This window comes from Manduca sexta, chromosome 22 (assembly GCF_014839805.1).
Source record: "Manduca sexta isolate Smith_Timp_Sample1 chromosome 22, JHU_Msex_v1.0, whole genome shotgun sequence".
Taxonomy (NCBI): Eukaryota; Metazoa; Arthropoda; class Insecta; order Lepidoptera; family Sphingidae; genus Manduca; species Manduca sexta.
Genome location: NC_051136.1, coordinates 10,514,490 through 10,536,338, shown reverse-complemented (window position 1 = coordinate 10,536,338; position 21,849 = coordinate 10,514,490). Strand labels below are relative to the sequence as shown.

Sequence of the window (21,849 nt, the reverse complement as noted above, 5' to 3'; positions counted from 1 at the left end):
AGCAAAAATAACCTAATTAAAGTTTTCATAAAAAGTAAGTCTAAACTATTATCAACAAAAAAAGATATTTTAATATTTTATGATTATGTCTAAGCAGAAAAACTATTGAAAACAGAACATATAAGTGCATTATAATGGCATTTCTCGAAAACATGCTTTAAGTAAATTAGTGCAATGTAGTTCATTAAATTACAACAAAAGCAACGCAATACGCTGTATAAAATAGAAGACGGACAATTTATTTAACGTTGGAGAATATTTTTAAATTTTTACGAGTCAGCTCTCATTAAAATGGCTAATAAAAATATACGTAAAGAAAATAGGTCAACTGATGGAACAATATTTAGTAGAAGCAATACGGCCGTTTGCCGGCCGCTTTATAAACATATCGGAACCAACCCGTCTGCTCCACGGTTATCAACGATACAGTAAAATCTGCTAGAACAGCCTCAACAAATACGGTCTATAAAATAGAGTAAATATTCATGTAGCCTAAAAGTAATGGCTTTCGTAATTAAGCAGTAGATAAAAATATCAGACCACCTGTTAACAGATATAAATCAGGCGTTTTAGGAACGTTCCGTGTCTTATTGGACATTTTATGGTTTAAATTAATAAAATTCATGGGTATTAGGGAGGTTTTTTACAATAATCGATTAGTAATGTACCGGTTATAAAACTGTGCTGAGTTTAAATGGTAAGGAGTTGACGCAGAATAAATAAATCCTGGGAACATTTTTGAAAATGATGAGTGAAGCAAACGCAGTTTTAACGAAATAACAAATAAATAAGTATAGCTAAGGACAATTGCATTTTAGACAATTACGAAACTACCATTTCCACACTAAGTTGCGCAATTTCAAATCAAACTTCATTATGGCGAAAGCATATGTTTATTCTTTCTCCACCTCTTGGCTCACGTAAATAGAACAGGCAATATTCAAACGGAAACTAAAACTAGGTTGGTTTTCAAAGCTGTGTTGTAAGAGAAACACGTCCGCGTTTCCATTTATACTCGAGGAAATTACCATTCTTCTGCAATCGTTTAGCTGTGAATGAGCGTGTAGAGCTATAAATAAAACATCCATATAGCTTGGATCTATCTTGAATAAAACTTACTATATAAATTATAACCGGAGTGTTTTTAGAAGCTAAGGATTACCTAAGACTGCTTCGGTGGCGTAGTTGTATTACGGTATGACTGCAATGCTGAGGTCTCGGTCGGGCAAAGTGATATTGGACTTTTCTACTCAATATCAGTCTGGAGTTCGTGCTCTTTATGGGGATAGGCTCGCCCCCTATCCCATCATGGGACGGAAAACACACGGCGGAAAGTCGGTGTAGCGTCGTGCTTCTGCCTTGAGGAATAAAAGTCATGAGTGTGTGTGTGTGTGTGTGATTTCATTAACTCATAATACCTGATTTTACTGATTTATAAGCTTACGTCAATATAAATTACCTGGTGATTGGAAGCTAGTTACTAGAATGTTAATAATTTTCGTTCCTTCTTAGTAATTACTTATACCTTAACCAAGAGTAACTTTCATTAATCTCCAAGTAATCATCATAATCATATTTCATCTAACAATTATTTTCAATTTAATTTTTATATAATTGAGGAGATATACGATGATGAAGCTAGGCTATAGAGAGATCTTTACACAAATCTCAAACTTAAGTAAGGTCTTAAGACTAGCATTATCCTCTTTATCATTAATCTATTCAATGCCAATGGAACAACTAAATAAAGTACAGACTAAAATGAATATATAACAGTGGCAGAAGGTGAAATTTTCTGAAAAGGAAACCTGACTAAACATATAAGTACTTATACGCATAAATACGATCTGTAAATCGTTTAATGATAATAAGATTCTACAGACATTCTAAACAAAGTGGAGCCGGCAGGAATCGGTATATATGGACCTTTTGCCACTGAAAACTTGACATTACAAAGTAACTCGCCAAATAACATCACACTAGAGTCGCGGGAGAACTATAAATATAAACAAAAGTGACAATCCCCCAGCGAACTCAACTGGAAGCCAGGTGAGCCAATTGCATTACGCTCCACAGTGTGAGTTTTTGGCATCGGATCAACAAATAAGGCTCGAATGCAAACAGCTACCAGACGATAACGATCCTTCAATCCAGATGGAAACCCATTGTATGCATTTATTTTATTACCACATAAATGTCCTTCACATAGCGTGATTACTTTACATTTTATACCCTTCCTAACCTAATCAAAATCATTAACCGAATCAGTACGCAAGCACGACATAAAACTGCTGAAAAGAAATAATTTTGTTAATCTAGAAGTAAGTTCCAGGTGAAGTAACATAATGGTTTATTAATTACTGGTACGAAGTTAGAAGTTAAGACGTAATTAAATTTAGAAATGAGAATTGAACTGATAAACTATAATTGAAGTCTTAGCAGACGAATGTGAATAACTACAGACGAGATTACAAGAGCTTTAATGACACTTGTAACTGTCAAAAATTCAAAAATATTTTAGGCCAATGAACCAAGACTTGGCGTGTTGGCATCACAAAATATAATTTACATTATATCGTGCCGATGAATCTAAAGTCAGAGCTATTTGCATAATAATAAGATCGAATTTACAATTTATATGCACGATCACGGATGGAAGCGAACTCGCGGGATTCTAATTCGAAACGCATTCAAAAGTCCAGGTTTAAAACGAAAAAAACGTTATATCACATAAAGACGATTTTACGAGCGTGGGAAATTACGTCAGTTTTCTTTAAAATATAAATATAATAGAAACTTGTTTAGTTCCACAAAAAATAACAATACTTCATAAATAAAATTATTCTAACTGACCTCTATTCCTACCAAAATGAATATTTCGTAAACCAAATTATTTTTTAAATTGATATATCCGTTTTCAATCAGCACTAACAAAACATGTTTTCGATAAGACACTACAAGTAAAAAATTAGACCAGTTAAACAAAATAGTCCAGCTAGAAAATAATAAAGAAGCATTTTCTTCGAAGTGTGGTGGCGATGGCAGATAAGTGAGTACAAGCGATCTTTACCACTCGAGCTTGGAAACGGGGGCACTTGAACAAAAAATAAGTACTAAGTAGGCGTCAGACCACGGATTACGTGACAGACGACGTCACTCTCGAACCAACTTGAGTCGTAACGCACGAAGATTCATGACATCTTAAAAGTGTGTCATTTTGTACTTGCGGGAGGATAGATTCGTAGGAAATCCGTCTTAAGGAGCAAAAAATTTCATTTAGGGTAGGAAATATCCGAGTACTAGTCAGGGGCTGCTGGTTTTAATGAAATAAATCATGTTACCATTGTGGAATGTTCAATATAACAGATAAAAAAATATATGGAATTCAGTTCAGCTCTCAAACTTTTTGCACACATAAATACGTATGAACATTCCGTCGACGTCGGAACTTTACAAATCCAGTAAAATATATTCCATATCGAAGTACAACTTTTTGAAGATTTCGAAATGCAAGTTGGAATTATATTTCGTTTTCACCCTCAAATTGTGCCGATATAAATGTGCATATATTCACTTGAAACATGCACATTCTGAAACTTTTTAATACAATTATATGTCTAAATTTGTAAAACAAAATTTACTTTTTTTATTACAAACGAGGGCATTATGATTATGAATACATATAAAAACCAATGGCCTCTAACACATCACTGGTGTGTCCTAAATACAAATGTTCAGTCCGTGCTTTACGTCCGTCAGATGTTTATGATCAAAACTATTCCCGACTTCCTCACTATTAATAATGTTAACACCTAATGGTTAACACCCGTTACGGACTTGTAAATTATTATGGATGTTTACGTCTTTATTTGTTTTGGAGCACTCCGTATATTTTATACTTTGTATTGATATTTTATAATGCTGACGGTTGTATTATCATTGTTTTAATAACAATGCAATTGCATATATGTAATACACCCTTAGAATTAAAGTAGCCAAAAAGGTACATTCTGGTTTTGCCATAAACTGAACTATATTTTTTGTTCTACATCGTTAATCATAGTATGCCACAGAATACTTAGAATTAATGTCAGCTGGTAAAGGTAGACATTTTTTAAAGATCTCCACACCAACTTTGTTCAATTCCTACAAATTGAATAGGAATCTTTACTAATTAGTATCTAATTAATTTCACATATACTTAGTTAAAGTTTAATTGTTAAAGTCGAACAATTTCTAATTATCAACCATAGTAATTTGACTTACTACGATGCCATCTTTAATACGCGTTGCAAATCGAATACTAATAATCTAAGTTAGTTTATTTCGCATAACTGAGATATTTTTTATACTTATAGGCAGATTACAAACAATGTAAACTACACTATGTTCTATTTGTATTTTTTCGCCGTGTAAACTACTAAAGCAAGTTAGCTAAGCCTTTGGTCTTCAACCGGCGTACTAAAATACAGCTCTACTGTCTCAAGGTAATTGTACGATCGGAAATTCAGCTACAAGTATAGACATATATAAAAGGAAGGCCTTTGGTCAAATCAATTATGATACATCTATACATAATTATAATTATAATCTAAACAACTATGAAAGTTAAAAACACGTAGTTAAAATCTTAAACTCGTTTTGTGCTCTGATAACAGATGGCGCCACCTGTTATTGGAGTTTACTCAAATAATTTTTTGGCAAGCGTTCGGATATTTGTTCGGTTTGCTATCACCCAACAGGGCGAAGGTTAATAGTTAATACTGTGACCGAGTTCATAGCGTAGTTTAGTAATATTTCGATCATAAAGATAGATCGTTATTACATTTATTTCATACATCTCTTTATAAAATTATAAAAAGGTAAAGTTTGCGAGTTTATGTGTAGAAAGTGGTAATTACAGAACGCCTAGTCCTCTAGATTCTGTTGAGTGCTCTATGCTATTAATTCCAAGAATGGACTTTTGTGAGGCGAGGCCCCGATCAAAAGCTAGTATGTTACGTTTCTTAATTAATATTAATACTTTTTAATAATTTACAAATGTGTAAATTTATTTACAGACATCAATGGCACGTTACTTCGTAGAAAAAATACTTGAAAGTTAAAACTTCCAACACAATGTTTATCTGCTCTGAATTAAAACCAAAACCTTTGAACATTTGATTAACTGATACGGAGTTGATTCGGGATCTAACGGTCTTGATAATTACAGTTCCGGGCTCGAGAATACCAATCAGTTTATCTTTCTCATTTACTAATTGGATAGCGCATTTTATCAAGTTATAATTCATCACTTATAATTATTAGTTCCTTTAACTGACTTCTGGTATATTTTTTATTTTTTTTTAGCTAATAAGTTCTGTAAAATTAATCCTTGAATTATTAGTACGACGATGGTACGTATTGTAAAATACAAGCTCTCAAACAACTTGCATGTTTTGTTTCTCGAATCGAAAAATTTGCAAAATCTGACTTTCTGGCTTGAGACCAATGAAGTAGGTTATCTTATAAATATAGTTACTTTTATATTCATGTTTAAAAAGTATGCTAATTTTATAAAAATTAACACAAAATAACATCTGAAATGGCACGTCAAAAAGCGAAGTTTTAAATCAAAAGCATAAAAACAGTCGTAAAACACACGAAGCGCTAAATTTGAATTTACAATACCTTTAATCTTTTAAATATACAGTTTATAGTCTCTAAATTATAAAAAGGTTGGAATACCATGTTCCCGTAAAGGCAGAGAATGGAGATAGTCTGTGTAATAAAGCGAACACTTCAAAGGGCCGACTGTTAACGTAAGACCTGGCTAGCTTCACTCAGAGCCGGACTATAAGGGCCAGGTTGTCAAGTTGGGTGTAGAATGTTGCCATCCTCTGATAATAGCAATACTTAAGTAAATAAATTATTTTTTAGTATTTACCTTTGAAATCCATAAAAGTTAAATTGTAACTACTAGACATAACTAGACTTAACATCTCATGTCTCAGGATGGCAAGCGCAGTGGAATACTTATCAATACTTTGTAATTCTAGGTGTTGGATGGTGTTTTTTTTGTTTATGGGCGGTGGTATCGCTTACCATCAGGCAAACGGCAAGCTCGTCATTCAATGGAATAAAAAAGTTAGGCTAGAAAAATTTATTCGTTATAAACTCTACACTCATACTAAAGCTCCTTTATATAAAAAAATCTCGTATTGCCAAGAGTCCTCCTCGTGGCTTATTCCGGTCCTGTGTTCATGTAACGTGGGCATTATGTGTACTATAAATAGGCTCGAATTATACACGGTGAATTACATGCAAGCGGGTCACTGATAAATTATACATGCTCAGGTACCTACACAGTTTACATAGATATTTTTGTATTATTCCGAAATAAAAGAGACTTCTAAATATTTTTAGATTTTATTGGGTTTTCCTTTAAAAATAAAAACTCATGCAATATTAATTATAGAATAATAAGTTTTATTTCGACTTATGTAATTTGTATAAAATTAATGATTATTACTACACAAAGTCGCCTTAGAATCTTGTAAGAAATTACCAAGTTTTATACAACCTGTTCTATATAGTCTTCGATAAGGTTAATTATTTAAATAGAATTTCTATTCTGCATACAAAATAAAATGTATAAAATATGTTTCTGCAATTTGTATTCATAAAAAGACTTCCAAGAATATTTTAATTCAAATCTCTCCTCCAGGTGGACTGGATTATGAAAAGAAATCTGTATTTTCGCAACCTTTATAACGCCAGCCTGTTGCTAACTCTTTTGAAATCTGACATAAACATTTTCAATTCTAATCCAGTGGAATAAGGTTTATATTTATTTCATTATAATTAAATGAAGAATACACGATTTTATGCAACATTATGAATTGGGTTATGAAGCAAACGCTTGAAATTTATAATTTGAAAGGATTTTATAAGAGTTAGCGGGTAAATTTAATGAATACAAACTAATTATGAAATTATGTACCTTTAGAACATTTATAGTACTTAGAAGGTACTGCATACCATACATACTTTTAATTATTCCAAAACTTAACGTATTTACCTAGGATAATATAATTTTCTGGGAAAAATAATTTTGTACGCGATGATTGCTTAAGCCTTATATTTTTCGATATTTGGCAAAACAAGATATCCGCTATTGACATAGAAACTTTTTTATTTCTTATTTCCCATTACAATACACGGCCGATCGAAATAGAGAGTGACCGTGGAAGCTCCCTGTCCCATCCAAGGCATAGGACTTTAATGATGATGAATAATTATTAACATCTACTGTGTATATTTATTCCGGAAAAAGGTTTTTACGAAAGAGAAGCTGTGTACAAAAACGAATTATTGGTAACTAGCTTTTGCTCGCAGTTTCGCCCGCGTAAAGGGGGTTTCTGGGAATATTTTTCCGGGAAAGAAAGTAGCCTTACAATATCTCCATACAAAATTTCCGTTTTATTTAAATATTAATTATTAAATTTAAAACACGCTCAACTTATAACAAAAATATGTTACAATTAACCCACAAAGCTAAAAAAAGACAAGGAAAATAAACCGTAAGTGGGGCAAGGATATAAAAATCTAGGTATAAAAAGAGTTATTATATCAGAGCCCATTGAGAGCGTAGGATAGCTCTCATTACTCCGTAAACGGTTTATCCAGCTACGTTAATTTTCCGCTGGCTAATCACCTGTTAGCTGCCAGAGGCTGACGATCAAACTTGCCAGTTGACGATTAATCGTTTTCACAGATCAATTAATTGTGCCGGCATAGCTCGGGGTTTGTTTACGTGAAGTAAATTAATTTGAAAATAATTAAAGGATCGTGGCTTGTTAAAAGTTTACCCGCCTATCATAGATTTTTGTCTCATGCAGAGTAATTTTGATATTGCGTTACTAAATGAAATAATATATTTGTCTTCTTGAAAATAATATTTTACAATAAGTTATACAAGCTGTAGATGTAAAATAAAAAAGTGCTAGTTTCGAACAAAATAAATATCAATAAAAAGTAATTTTGATTTTACGCGGCCTAATGCCACTATATACTACTACTTTAAAATAATTCCTCGCAATACAATATTTTTACACTTATACACATTTTTACATGTACACCATATTCGCATTAAACAACAAAATTATCAAAAAATCTGAAAAATGATACAGATTTTTGGTGAATATATTCGTTATTCATGAACGATTTATGGCACAATGTTAATAGGAGAAAATACGAGTCTGTTTTTCCGTTTATTAACGCAATGTCAAAATGACCCTGTACAAAAATCTTAAAAATTGGTACGATATGTCTCACCTTATACATTTTAATTTATTTATAACTATTTGTTCCTATCTTTAGGTTAGTAGCAGCGTCTAATAACCGGCCTATTCTGGGTTAAAATCATAAGTCCGAAAACACTTTGTACTTATAGTTTTTCCTACACATGTCCATGATTGGATCGTCAACAGTTTGCTCATGAACGCCTATCATATCATCTACCCAGCATAGAAAAGTTACGTAGATAAAAGTAATAAGTTTTCTATTCTAATATTACCTTGCTTAATTGAGCAATATTTTATACTAAACATAATATACGTATAATTGGTATAATATATATGGGTGAATATTTGAAAATAGACATATTCGGTGTTCCTAAAATAAATTCAAATATTGCTCCCAATCGCGATCTTTATCGATTCGATGTAAAGTTTATCGTAATTATATACTATTTAAATCAAAGGCACAGTCTGTAAATCGATATTCAGGTCGGAATTTGGATTTGAAAATGTTCACGAATGGCAATGAGAAATGACACATATGGTAATTAGTATTTGAAAAATGGTAATTATAGTAGGTGGTTGGTAGGTAATAAGTAAATAAATAAATACCGTTAAAATCATATAATATATTATATTTATGAATTATATATAAGTCTCTAATATATAAAGATTGAAAACAAACATATCTACTCATTGCCACCATTATAATATATAATAATTGTAACGCAACATGATTAACCGATTTTGCTCTTAATAATCAACAAAGTTTGATCAGCAAAATAAATACATCTAACAAAATAACAGTCTTGTTTAATTATTACAATAATATTGTATTTTAAAACCAACAGAAATGAGAAAATCCATTATAAAAATGCGTTAAACATTGATCTTGACTTAATTCTTCAAGGAAATAATGCTAAAATGATACAATATGTCGAATGTCGACGGACCACCTTATATTCAGAGGGACTAGTTGCTTCGGGTGTTTGGAAATGAATTGTAGACATACTAAGTATGTCGGAAAATTACAATGTGATAGCAAAAATGAATCTTCTAATACTATGAATAAAGACTCTATTATTGATGAGTTGGGTTAGTGAAACTCTTGTGCTAGACGATCTGTCAGAAGACCCCGGATGTCCTGTTGTTCAAAAATATTATGAATCTGATTCTAATTCATGTTTAAATATCTTTTAAGTTCCTATGTTATAATTTATCAGTTTATCTCATAACCTTAATTAAGAAATACATTTACATGCGACTTGTTCAAAATATTATTTTTAGTTGATTTTATTTTTCATATAACAATTCCGATAGATCTAAAATCTTTTCAACATTTCTTTCTTTGCAGTCTTCTAGCTCTTGGTGTTAATTCTTAAGCTGATAATATTTTTTCTGTGCTCTTCGTTTTTATCGTTGTTTTTCTTTCTGTTTTTCCTGGGCGTATAATAATAGGATCAGCTTTAATTTTTGTGTATCTACTTCTAAGCACAATTCTTAAGGCTTTTGCTTATACTTCTTCATTAGATTTTTTATTCCCAGGCATCTTTAAACTCAAAACAGTGAGATGGTAAGCGATACGATCACCCATAAACAGTAGCAAGTCTACCTGGAATTTTAAATTACAACGTACTGTGTGATACTTCACTGCGGTTGTCATCCTGAGAAATCATAAGGCGTTAAGTCTCAAGATGCCCTGTAATTACATTGTTTACCATTTTCTTCGAACCGACATACAACAGTGCGTGCACACTGTCTCCTGGCAGCAGAAATAAACACTCAAGAGAGCTACCTTCGTTTTATCTAAAACTTCTATTGACTGGTGATAGGTCTCTCATATGTGAGAGTCCGCCTGGTTAGGGACCACGGCAATGTCTATTTCTGCCGCCAAGCAGCAGTGTGTAGTCACTGTTGTGTTTCGGTTTGAAAGACATTGTAGCCAGTGTAACTGCTGGACATACTAAGACTTAACATCTCTTGTCTCAGGATAGCGAGCGCAGTGGAATACCAAACTATACTTTGTAATTCAAGGTTTTGGATGGTGTTTCTGCTGTTTATAGGCTGTCGTATCGCTTACCATCAGGCGAATGGAGGGCTCGTCTCTTCATTCAAAGCTAATAAAATAAAAAATAAACTATTAGTGAACTCTCCTAATATAAGAATTTATTAAACCATTAATAGCATAACTCTTTATACTATTATTTACTTTTTAGGGTTCAAATAACGTTTATTGTCTTAAGTTTATAAAAACAAAGTATAAAATACGATAATAATACATTTTTGTTTACTTCAACTTTACGCAATACTAATTACAATTTGTTATTGCCAATTACCGTTTACCAAATTTCAAACGGTAAACACGGTAATTATAACGACGGTAAGTAGTTTTGCTACATTTTATTTTATAAAACATTCTTTATACTACTTTATAATTTAAGAAACCATAAAACAGGACAGTTTTTTATGACGATAATTATAATTAATCCAAATTGTAAATAAGCAACACGACTTACCACAGCAAGCTCAAACGGAAAGGAGAAAAATTTGTGACAAACGCTTTTTTTCGACCATAAATACGAGCTGCAGCTGCCGTATAATCAATTCTTGATGTGTAATCTGCTTGAGTCGCGAGAGGAAACTCAGCTCTAGCCGCAGAATAAACCAAACAGGCACCGACCCGTTCCGTTTAAGTTTTAACACTATGACTATTTCAACAAATGGTAGGTAGAACAATGTGTTGGGACAAATTTCAAAGTGGTTAAAAATAATATTAAAGTGATCTTTATAGTTTGTAATTTGGGTAGCTTGTAGTGTATGTATTCTATTATCTGAATAGTTTAAAAAATACGATCTTCAAAAAGTTTTTACTACTTTTCGCACATGGATTGCTAAAATTTGGAAATTGTGACACGGATGGTAATTAGATTTAAGGCATGTTTTTGAGGATAGCTTTTCTATTTATTACAATACGGATATGTTTTTCACATGCACATATAACCCACGAACCAAGCTTTAGGAAAAATAAAAAAAAACATTAAATAAAATTTGTCTAGGTAGTTATTTACTTAGAGCCGCGTAATATGCCCTTTTCAAATATTCACCCATATAATTGGTACAATTTATTGAGTAAAGGTGTGGTCCGGGAAGAAATCTTTTACGCAGAAACCACAAGCAGGAAGTACAAAGGGGCCAACTTAACTGCGCAGTTACCACGCAATCATATTTTTATATGAGAAGTCTTACGTCAATTGCAAAAAACATTGAATCAATATTTTAATTACTTTTGAATGGGTAATTATTCTAATAGGTAATGGATATCCTTACTGCAGGCACTTTGTGTTTAACTAAAGCAAACGATATGACCTAACATAATTATTATAAAATACTCGTTTATTTAATAATTATTATTGTTTATTTTTAGTAAATTACTTTCTTGAATATTTTACGTAAGGCATAAAATATATAAACAAAAATACAATATACTATAATAAAGATATTAATTGATTCTCCTGTTGCTGTGGTTGGCCACATAAAACAGGATGAACTCTAATGAAATCAAATTAACCAATTAAGGAAAATAGTTCCCATTGTAATCGTTTCAACGCTAATCATAAAAAATATGTGATTGACGCACAGGTTTATTTCACATGGTAACAGCTTATTTAATAATGGCAAATATATTCATGTTTTTATTTCTTTATGAACTCTATCTAAACATAATTAATTGTAATTAATGTTTTAAATTAATTAATTCTTTTCCCTTTAAATACGTCGTATATTACACCTGAACAAAGTATACAAATTGTAAACAATTAACATATTTTTTAAAAACCATTTCCACAGCTAATAAAATCTGAAGTAAAACCCTTAATGACTTTGTTAGACAACTTTCAACTCAAACTCAACAACGAAAGAGTTAGTACTTGGCCCGAGCTAAATAATGATGCAATTTAAAGGGTACGGAGACGTGATATTATGCACCCGGTAGCACTTGCCTTATGTTTTATTTTAAATGCGTTCAAATTGTGCGACTTATGTCATTTGCATGTGGTGATATCATCGATGCGGATTCGTTCGTGACACCGATTCTAGGCGCTATTATTTCTGGGGCATGACATATCCCTTCGTGATTTAGTCGCCACAGTTTACACACATTACCACAATCTAATTTCATTTCAAGACGCGATATGTAGGTCGTGATTTTTACGAGTTGTAGCCGTGCGTGATTTGAGTAATGCGCCCTGTTTCTATGTTTGTAATTTATGTAGGAAATTTAAATACGTCGGTGGAGAACTAAAAGCAACCCACCATCATGTATTAATAAAAATATAAATAAAATGTGTTCAGGAACAATAAATTTAAAGAAAAACCTAAGGGGAATGTTAAGGAAATTCGGAAATTTTTAATTAATGTAATCTTAAATTAACTGCAACTAGTCTATGACTCTAAATAATATTATTCTGCGAAACGAACACAACTTCACCCCAATTTAGCTTACCCGGTAGTGGAGATATAAAATCATCAAATTTTAATCGAAACGTTTGACATTTCCAGCTCATGAGGAAATTACAGTTACATACGGCCGACGCAGATGTCAACGACTCAGTGGAAAGTAAGTTTTGAGATAACGTGCATTTGGGTGTCATTTTGACTGCACTAGTGTAGGTTCACCAACCTTTTGACACTGAAATTCAGTCACGGTGGCAGTGTTGCCGTCCGCGGTCGATTCAGAAAACGTAACGCCGCGAGCGCGGCGCGTGCCGGCGTGCGCCAGGGCGCGAGCGTCGGGCGGGCTTCGGCGCGCGGCCGGGCGCGCTCGCGGGCCGAGACTGGCGGCTTCGCGCGTTTTCCCTCCGCGCTTTCCCAGCGGCGGCAGCGGCAGCGGCGTGCGCACATCAAGCCTGCATTGTTCTGCAAATAGCGAGGGCTGGGCCGCTATTCAACGGAGATGAGCGCGCGCCTTTCAGCGGTCCGCGTACACTGGACTGTTGTTGTCTGTCCGAAGCGCGGCACTCACGTCGAGTGCGCGCAACTACGCTTCTAACAGGAGTTTATCCTTGCGGGTTATGTAACCCTGCAACTGATAGCAAACTTGCCTTGAATGGTGCGCGACGTCGCGTCCTTTTTGGCACTTTTTATCCACTCTCATTTGAAACCACACACATCTTGTACTATGGGTTCCGTTTGTCGATTGTAATTCACTTCAATGTTGAGACTGGGTAAAATACTCGCGTGTACAAAGGGCGCGGTGGCGAACGCTCACGAATAAACAATCAACATGTTAACGCATTCGACATCGCAGCTGTCGATCGACAAACAATTGTGTTTCCAGGTAATTGCGAGTCGGTACAGCGTCGCGTCGCTACGTGGCCCGGTTGCACGGTAACCGTTTACCCAGGAACAACACAATGAGTGACGACACAGCTCATGTCGACCGAACTTGACAACGTGTCGACAGTTGATTGTTTTAATTACTTTTATCTGCTGCAATCGTTCTAAGAAATGACCAGTATGTAATATTTCATTTAAAAGATGTTATGATATTGAGCGCGATTGAATTTCAATACGTATATTGCAAAGGAAATGTTACGAAGTATTCATAACAATTTTATACGAGTTTGTTTTAGGACTTCCCACCGACCCTACATACATCTCGAAAACGTTTATAACAATATATATAATACCAACCCTGTATTATATACTGCACACTACTAGGCCCAGATCTCGTCTACTAATGAGATGGTTATTAAAGATATTTTATAAATTCAACATTAAGTAAGATACGGTATTACACAAGTACTAAGTACTCTTATAGTCGTCCTTTAAAATAGTTATAATTAAGGAAATTTCCTTTTCCTGCTATTTGTATTTTCACGTTTGCACCAACATGCAATAAAACACCATTTCCTTTACATGGATACTATCTTGATGCATTTAATTAAGATAAAATGAGTATTTTATGCAATATATAGAAATATTTTTCCCTAAAGCCCTATCGCACTAATCTTTATTAATGTGAAACATAGACATAATACTGGCAAGACTTCTATTTTGCGTCAAACAGCATCTGTTTAGTTTTTCATTCGTTTCATACCATATAGTCGAGAGCTTTTTATAGATTACCTGTATGAAAAAATCTATTATTAATATGTAGGTGTGATTATCATAGAAACTTTTCCAGGCGATCTGTTTTTTGCTAATAAATAAATATCTACCTATAATTCCTTCTAGTTTTATTGACAATATAACGTGTGAATAGTTATAAGCTATTTCAGTCATGAACCACACCAAACTTGTCAGTCACTGGAATCGATCAGATATGTTTATGTTTAAGGATACAAAGGAAGTTTCATGTCCAAACGTTCATACAGAGTTGGAGAATTTTAATGTTACGTAATTATGGTTGTTATTGTAATGGTCTAGATCAGTAGCGTGGCTTTCCTACAATCGATTACTACCGGCTTCACTTTTAGGGTTATTTACGTTTGTCTTAGTTTATGATTTTTGTCAATTTGTCTGCGATATTAACTAAGGCATTTTTTTTGCTTCGGGTTACGTTTTGAAGAATTTCACTTTTCACCCCAGGTCTAGATACTAATATTGTAAAGAGCCAACATTAGTAAGATTGTATGTAGACGATAATCTCTTCAGCTATAGAGTCGATTTTGATTTATTTCATGACTAGCTTTTGCTCGCGGCTCCGCCCGCGTTATAAAGTTTTTCAGGCTAAAGTTTTCCATTATAAAAGTAGTAGTTTCCCGGGAGCCTATGTTTTTCCCAGGGTTTCAAACTGTCTCCATACCAAATTTTATTTTAATACGTTGGGTAGTTTTTGAGTTTAAGACGTTCAGGCAAACGGATGCAGCGGGGACTTTGTTTTATAATATATTTTTTAGAACTTTTTTAGAGGAATAATCCCGACATACATCATTGTTGCATAACTTTAACCGTTTACGCAGCGCACGCAACGGAAGCTCTCAAAACTAATAAATTGTCCCCGTATTTTTAACATGTTTCATTACTGCTCCGCTCCTATTGGTCATAGCGTGATGATATATAACTTAGAGCACTCCACGAACAAAGGGCTATCCAACGCAAAAAGAATTTTTCAGTTTGGACCGGTAGTTCCAGAGATTAGCCATTGCTGCTCCGCTCCTATTGGGTATAGCGTGATGATATATAGCCTATAGCAATCCACAAATAAAGGGCTATCCAACGCAAAAAGAATTTTTCAGTTTGGACCGATAGTTCCTAAGATTAGTAAACAAATATAATGAGAAAGCTTCGAACTGCTAAGCTATCGGGAGTTACACGTGTCATTGTGAGTCAACCATAAAAGATAGACATATGCTGTCGTAGGATATTTTTACATAATTTTAAGGAGAACATTTCCGTCATACATGATTTCTATGTAGCTTTAACCATTAAGGTTGCACACGCGACGGAAGCTTAAAAATGGAGTAACTTCTCCCGTTTTCCCAACATTTCCCTTCACTGCTCTGCTCCTATTAATTGTAGCGTGATGAAAAGTATACTATAACCAGCACAGGAGTATGAAAAATAATTGTACCAAGTTTCGTTAAAATCCGTCGAGTAGTTTTTGTTTCTATAACGGTTATACAGACAGACAGACAGACAGACAAAAATTTTACTAATTGCATTTTTGGCATCAGTATCGATCCCTAATCACCCCCTGATAGTTATTTTTGAAATATATTTCATGTACAGAATTGACCTCTCTACAGATTTATTATAAGTATAGATTAACAAGTTACATAATTTCTGAGTGCTATGAACTATTTTTCATCGCGTATTCACTCGAAAACAGACTTAAACAAGATATGAACCATGGTCCACACTCAACGGTCGTTAAAAAAAGAGGACTGCATAAATATAGTATACTTGATGAAATATATAAAAAAAATCTAGTAAATTCTTCAGTGTGAAAACATAACTGCATAACAATAATATGGTAAGGTATATAAAGTTATAAATGGATGAAAACGATGTATACCTTCGATTTCTTTATAAAAATATCTCTATGATCAGTCATTTAATTTAATGCAGTCTTACTTTTTTTAATTTGAATAAACAAGACATCTTCCATCTCTCCGACGCAGCTACGACAACAAAAGGTTTAAGAAATATCTTACACCGAGCCATAGTACAAAAGAAACTATAAGAATGGATGACCTTTTTACAACTCGTAATAATGGGTTATATTTTTAATTCACCTGTACGGCACGGGTTATTTAGGTGTTTATAAAGTTATGAAATAGTCGTCTTGCTTAGATAAAAGTAATATTTGTAAGATTATTGGTATATGATTATTTAAAATAATTCCTATCATGAGTGAATAACATTTCTTTTAATCTTTATGTATAGAGCCTAGTCGTTATTTCACGACTATGATTGTACATAAACACAAAAACAAAACTTTTTTAATATACATGCGAAAATCGGTCTTATTGGTTAAAACCGATCTTTGGATTATTGTTGTTCATTCAATTGCCTATTAGAATATCTAACCAATTTGAAAACCTTGTTCCTTTACAAAATACCTTTTCTCGATAAACGAAATACGATCAGTTCCTTTACCGGAGAATGTTTCGGTCACAGGCTAAAGCTGCGATGGTAGTTCAATGCACGAATAGATTTTACAAACATGGAACCCTTCTAGTGTCGGATTCCTTAACCACCTATAAGGTTTCTGTCTTAGCCTAATGATGGCTGCCCTTTAGTAAAGGGATCGCCTGAAGGAACCCGAGGAATAGCAATTAGTGCTTAATTAAAGAATATAGTTACATGTCTCTATATTAGATGAAGTGGTGGTAGGTTTCTCGTGTGTGAGGGGCTGCTGAAGTAGGTACCCCCGTAATGTCCATTTCTACCGTAAAGCAGCAGTGTGCATGCCTGGTTGTGTTCCGGTTCGAGGTACATTGTAGTACATTTTACATCTGTCTCAGGGTATCGAGCGCAGTGGAGTACCGTGCAGTACTTTGTGATTAAAAGTTCTGGGGCCTTATTCTCTATCCCGCACGTTATTTTAACAGTGCGTAACAGGCGCATAACACAACGCACCATGTTTTGCACTATAGAAATTGCATTACAGAATACCATTCCACGCACATTTCACGAAGATAACATGAGACGGCCGCGTTACGCGTTTACACTATCATACAGAATGAGGGCCCTGGGACCTTATTCTCTATCCCGCACGTTATTTTAACAGTGTGTAACAAGTACGTAACACAACGCATCATGTTTAGGACTATAAAAATTTGGCTTACAGAATACCATTCCACGCACATTTCTCGAAGATAACATGACACGGCCGCGTAATGTGTTTACACTATCATACAGAATAAGGGCCCTGTATGGTGTTATATCTGTTTATGGGTGATCGTATCTCTTAACGTTAAGCGAGCGGCATACCCGACTCGTTATTTTTATTGAGTAAATGATTTTCGTCTTTCTTATTATTTTATTAAAGAGAGAGAGATCTATACACAAGATTAAGCGTGTCACCTGATGGTAAATATTAAATAATGCGAGAGAGATCTTGAGTGAATTACCAGTGTGTAAAGAAAGGAACTATTTGTTGATTGTCAAGCTACGGAAATCCTCTAGGCACAAGAAAAGCAACAGCAAACGGTTAATGTTTGTCGGCTTTCTATAAAAAAATGTGCCTATGCTCACATTTGTAAGCCTGGCTCTAGTCACTAACTACTAACATGGCTGCCAAAAACGGTTAGTTCCAAATTCAAACAAAAACAAATTAATTTATTTTGAATTAAGAACAAACCAACAATATGAATCAAGAGATACGATTCGATATTTAAAACTTCACTTATCATAGAAACGGAACTGCTAACAAAAGTTAATAGAGAATATATTTACAACCAAATTGCAATCACCTTTAGGTATAAACTTGTATCAAAGATTTATGGAGCTTACCGACGGTTACAGGCAAAGGTCGTCATGCCTGTTAGTCAATAAGTTCCGCTCTGACTGAGCCGTAATTCTATTGTCTAGATTTTGTCTAACTAAAATTGATAGTGAATTGTAAGCTTTAAAACCATTTATGTAGTCTCATTTCGATCGTTTGAGCACGATTTTGTATAGACCATGAAATTTGTTAAACATTACCTAACAGTTCATTGAACTAACAATTTCATATTTTACTATAGATTTATCGTTTGCAAGACATTAAAAATTTTCTAAGAGTAATAAGTGCTGATCCAAACAATCGTGATATTTTTACTTGATTCTATATGCTGTTTGAACTTCCCTAACCTTATTTCTTTAATAGGCAGCTCCTAATTTTTCTTTACGACTCCGGCCGAGTGAAAATCGTTTTCCGGAATAAAACCAGTGCACATTTGCGGAAGAAAAATTAGCTTTATTATATTAATCTAAGACTTGGTCTAATTGGTAGCACTTTATCTTTGAAATTCCTATATACTTACTAAACTATGCTCATTATATTATTATGAATATTTCTAGGAAAACAATTTCCTAGATTTCAATCCAATAATATGTGATGACAATATTAATACACATAACAAGAAATATATAATATCATGTATATTCGTTAGCATATTATTGCGATAATTTATATGCAACATTGCTAATTTCTCCATAGTGCATATCATGATTCCCATTGTCTCACCACAATAGCCTTTCCCTCATTACTTCCACATAAATATACTAAATATAATCTGGCTTAAACAAATCAACAAATAAACAATGGAGAAAGTTACATTTAATTAATTAAACACTATCGCCGTATTGTAAACTTACATATTTGAACAGCCACTTTGCCTACTCACTTATATCGATATATTGTTTATACACAAGACACAAGAATTTACGTTAATCGATACACAGACATTGTTTATATTTGAAAACAGTCCATGGCACACGTTCGCGTTTCTATTCGTTCGCGTGGTGTTTGAAAGCGTTGAGCTTTTACCCATGGTTGTTTTTGCTCGGGCGAGAGCGAGACAGAGCAAAAAAACACCATAACCATTCGGGTAACTTCGGCTCGCTTCGTAGATGTCTACGTACGTTGGCTTCACGTGGACGTGAAGTTAAAAAAGTTGTTTGCGATTTGCATTAAATAAAGGTTCGTGTTCGGTTGTTCTATAAGTTTGAGTGCACTATAATTTGACTGTGACAGGTTTTGATGCGTTTTTAATGGTTTTTTTTTTATAGTATGTCCTATATTGTTGGATTGGATGTTGTGTGTTATATAAGTATATTTATGTTTACGATAATACTCCTACATAATTATTATTGAAACGTAGTTATTTAGAAAGGTTAATAACAATAAGACTTCATAGTGGACTGTTAAAAACAACACAACGATTGTCTTTTCGGAAACCGAAATTCTAATTCCTGCTACCTGCCAAAAATAGATATATTTCCTTTTGAAAACATTAGTAATATTCATTTTAATATCTTAAAATAGCAACTCCTAAAGAAAATGTCAGAAATAAATAAAAAATATACATAAATCATTATGAGTTTTTTATATCCAAACACACGATCACAAATATACATAAACGACCATCATATAATATAATACTAATCGTCAACCATTGACAAGAAACATAATAACCCTTAGCAATAACCAATGCCTACATACGTCATGTCATAATTGGACAATCATAAATCGACTGTCAATGTATCCATTGAGTCCACAATATTCTCATGGTGGTATTGAATGGCCCCGTAGAATACGAGGGTGGAGTAACGTCGGGGTTCTATCCCAGACGTATTTCACACTATCCATACGTACAATTAAATTGTTTCAACATAAAGTATATGTTGTAGTGTTACAGAATCCTTTAGGAGGTTTTTATTTAAATTGTTTTACGTTTGAATTCATAAATACTATGTTGATAATTGTTTACATTCCCGAGGATATACCTGGAATTTATTATTAGGTATACAAACTGTCATAGTTTTGGCGTTCGACGAATGCAAAAAGTATACTTCCGTACTTTCATATCAAATGTCTGAATGTAAATGTTAAAGATGTCTGTAAAACGATTGTTTATTACAGCTTTTTTATACGTGCGCGGGAAAGTGACCCCACTGTACCTGATGATAAGTGGAGTGGGGTTCAACAGAGTGTCTACTGACGAGGGATGATTACCCCTCGGCAGTCATCACAATTATGCCGGCCTGTTGGAACTGGATATACAGATCTACATAGGCTGATCCCGAAACGCACTGCACATACGTAGGCCACTATGGCGGGCTATACCACCTTGTGTACGGTGGTCGCTATCCTGGCGGATATAAAATATACCCTACCAGCAGAAGAAACATTGTTTTCAGTATTCATTAATAACATCTAGAGAATATAGTTTTTATAAACATACATTCAAGCCGACGGTGGTTACCACCTCTGTTTAATGCTTTTCAAATTAATGTTTTTCTACTTTAAAACAAATGATTATTAATCACTGAATTATAATATTTATTATTAATTTATAACAAAGAGCAAAGTAAATAGAATCTAAGTACATCATACTCGTACAAACATAACTGAATTTATAAGGTCACATTAAAATCTCGGTCGGTTTAAAGTAGCACTCTCACGAGAACTTAATGACTTGCTCGAGGAAATACATCTAAAGAAAAAGTTACAATAACCTCTCAAGATTTAAAAAGTTTGTGCATTATACAGGTATACAAGGAAATATTCAAATTCTATAGTATTTTATTACATTCATAACTTCAAATGAAATATAACAAGCAAAGCAGTTGATACCATGCCATTACCACCACCACCATACCATACCATATAGATGAGAACTGTCTGAATATCAAGATATCTTAAGTAAACGGTTTAGACAGTAAAATTATACTTAAAATACCTACTACCTACTTAATTATATATTACAAATATTGCATACGGCTTCTTCCACGTTAAAAGCGTATCCGTGTGCCAAATTTCATCCAAATCCGTCCAGTTGTTTCTGCGTTTACTTCTTACAAAATAACAAACAAACTTTCACATTTTTAATATTAGTTAAATTTCTCGACATATAAGGAAATATCTATAAGCGGCGATAGCCTAGTTGGGTGCGGAACGGACTGCCAAGACGAATGTCCGCTGGTTCAAATCCCAAGGGCACACACCTCTGACTTTTCTAAAATCATGTGTGTATTGAGTATTCTTTGCGAATTTATCGTTCGCTTTAACGGTGAAGGAAAACATCGTGAGGAAACCTGCACATCTGAGAAGTTCTCTTTAGGAATTTCGAAGGTGTGTGAAGTCTATCAATCCGCACTAGGCCAGCGTGGTGGACTAAGGCCTAATCCCTCTCAGTAGTAGAGGAGGCCCGTGCTCAGCAGTGGGCAAGTATATAATACAGGGCTGATATTATTAAGGAAATATCTTATAACGTCTCGAATTAAATACATGGATCTATAATTAAATCTAGGTACCTCTAAACTCGTATTCACAGTCAAACTCAACCGAAGACTTATTTATTACATTCCACTATCTGAAATCTCAAAACCGTCATCATCCATGTTTGGTAGAGTCGTG

The 21,849-nt window shown here is 33.8% G+C and overlaps 1 protein-coding gene across 9 annotated transcripts in view; it reads right to left on the bottom strand.

The window, feature by feature from the left end:
* LOC115442147 (proton channel OtopLc) overlaps window positions 1-21,849 on the bottom strand; it is a 54,841-nt gene that overhangs the window by 21,748 nt on the left and 11,244 nt on the right. Inside the window, exon 1 of one of the 9 annotated variants that reach the window (XM_030167125.2) lies at window positions 19,086-19,230. The exons of 7 other annotated variants lie outside the window; for them this stretch is intronic. The gene's annotated coding sequence lies outside the window, so the exon portion shown is untranslated. Of the gene's footprint in view, window positions 1-12,957; window positions 13,124-19,085; window positions 19,231-21,849 lie in introns of those variants that run through there. One more of the 9 variants, XM_030167124.2, reaches the window with a different exon arrangement.